Genomic DNA, 2,837 nt, shown 5'->3' on the forward strand with positions numbered 1-2,837 from the left:
TCCTTTTTCACCAGTGTATCATATGCCGGGCGTACACCCCAGCACTTAGAATTACATCGCTCTTTATCTCCTCTCACGCAGGTTTTTCACGTTTTTTTTTCTCATTTTCACCCAGGTTATCATTATAACATGTTACTATTGGAGCCCTGCTTGTTCTTCTGTATGAGCGGCATAATATTACAGTATAATGAATGTTTTTGTGAATGATACATTTTTCGATACTTATAGTCACTATTGATGTAGTAGATTCCCCGGACGAAGGGCACATTTCTGCCCGAAATGCATTGGAAAAGGATAAAACAATTGTTACCAAATTTACTATGCTGAGTTAAGCACTATCACGTTTCTTTTGGAAAAACTTCGCTACGGACCGAATAAAAGCAGAGTTTGGACATTCTCTTCGTTCGTCATTATTTTGGAAATGGATTGAGAACTCGTGTTGAAAGACATATGATCCATTGATTACATGATTGAGATTGTTATATTTTTCTAGAAAGGATTTTGATGACTTAATTGTACACTTTGGATTTATGTGACACCACAGTAGTGCATCTTGAGCTCCTGAACATCCATCTGGGCTGATCCTGTTTACTTTTATAAAATTGGCATTTTCTTGTCCTAACCATTTGGTGTCTGCTGCCAGTGTCCTAGGTCGCATGACTGAATAACTTAGCTGTTGGGCTTTGTATATTCCTCCCAGACAGTGAGACAAAGGGAGGCCAGTTGTTGACAGGATGATTGGGGTGGAGCTGCTCCCCTTACATTTCAAAGGGCTTGCCTCCAGCACACACAAAGGAACCTGGCGCCAGTCTTATGTCACCCCAGACTTAACAGAGTGTTAGCAGGGAAAGAAAAGACTTTCCAGACCAGATGTAGGAATAGCCTAGAATATTGCTCCACTTCAAAGGCTGGCATCAGGTATAGATATTGGATCATCAGAGCAGCTCTTCAGTACCCTCATGGACTTGTGGAAGTCTTCAGAAGGACTGCCTTGGATCCCCAGAGAACTGCCTACTGCTTGAGGCCTGCCGTCTACCTAAGAGGGCTACTGTGCTGCTTGAGGCTTGCCTTGCCCCCCTTCCCCACTCTCCCAAGGACAGACATGCTGCTTGAGGCCTGCCTTGCTGCTTGAATCCAGGACTACCAGAATCACTCCAAGGGCTTGTTGGCTGGCCTGCTGTGTGAACTACAGGGGCATAACAAGCTCCAGAGACCTTGAACCCTGCACCTGACCTCTGCTGGAGTGAGTCCTAACCACCAAGTGGTAACCCTCCTCCCACCCCTTCAAGTTCTGGACCCTTGGTTGTGGTGGTTAAGGGCCTGCACCTGCCTAATCCTAAAAGTTGAGACTTAGGAGAATTTCACCAAATGTATTGCGACTTATATAGCGCACGTATCACCCGAAGGCATCAAGGCGCTTGCCTTGGGAACCCGTCCTGGCTTTTCCCTGTGAGATAACCCCTACTGGGTATCCCCAGGGTGAAAGCCAGGCATCCCGCAGCGGGTGGGCCGCCATAGTGGAGATTAAGCAACTATTGCCCAGAGTTGCAGCGTGGGACCCCATGATTAGAATAGGCACCGAGGCGAGAATTATCGAGTCCGTGGACATTTTGGGCTCAGGACCCTGCCGCGTCGGGAATTGAACCCTGGTCCCGGGCCAGACCTCTGCATCAGAGTTTGCCGCTCTAATCAGTGAGCCACCAAAGAGTGGTCCAAGAGAACCAACAGAAGACCGGGACGACTTGCTCGCTGATCCGTCCAAGGTGCATTGTCAATCAGCCTGACTCTGTGGTAGCTTCAGCTACGTTCTTCACCGCAGCACCAAATCACGTTCAGCGAGGCATCTCAGCAAATGGTATCTAGCTCCTTGGAACCGTCGTCGGCTACAGCCTGTCGCTTTGCCATGCTGGAGATTTCTGACTTCCATAAAAGTGACAAAGTCCAAAAACAGCAATCTTCATTGTGAATCCATCTAGCAGCTCCCAGATGACGCCTCCTCCTCGGATACCACTGGCTGCCTCGCCCAGCTGATCTTTACATTCTCAGGAGCTTTTCTTCAAAATGTCTTCAAAGTCCGAAGGTAAGCCAAGAATAAGCCCAATCCATCACATTTATCCAACCTGCACTCCATCGCAGTTGGCCTTAACTTTCAAATTTACCCCAGTCTCATGGGTCAGTTACCTGTGGTTGTGACTTTGATCTTTTAGACATGATTTTTCACTTAAAACTTATGAATAGCTTATTTCCAAGGACTTTGTGGCGAAAGGCGAGAGTTCACGTATTTATTTTTATTTTATTGCAAGCAAATTTGGCAAATAAGGCATGGAGACGTCAACTACTTAACGCCACTCTTAGGGATCATCTCCATCAAAGCCTTGTTTTGAATATCTCCAACTGGTTGCAGCCGGTGTGCTCCATAAGGAAAATTACTAGTATTGTTGCGCAAAGGAAAACGGGTACTCGCATCAAGTGGGACAATGTTAAAACTGATACCCTTATATCCCAACTGGTTAAGGGCAATCGCAACTTGTTTGAGGTCTGCCAGTGTGCGAGTCTGACGAAGATAGAATAAAGCTAGCCTTCCTCGCTCTCTCAGAAGCATTTGCATTGTTATTATATAGAGAAGCACATAAGGGACTGACAAGAAAAGAGGCTGGTTTGATGCACCCTGCTCCAGGTCCCATAAAGAGTTGATGATCTGGCTCCAAAGCAGCCTAGGAATGCCTCCGAGGTTGCACTGTGTAAAATGATCAAAGCAAGAAAAGAAAAGATACCCTTAGATTAAAAGCTTGGGAGAATGTTCAGGTAGCCTCCTCCAAGAAGACGCAGAAGGCCTT

This window comes from Lissotriton helveticus, chromosome 3_1, assembly GCF_964261635.1.
Source record: "Lissotriton helveticus chromosome 3_1, aLisHel1.1, whole genome shotgun sequence".
NCBI lineage: Eukaryota > Metazoa > Chordata > Amphibia > Caudata > Salamandridae > Lissotriton > Lissotriton helveticus.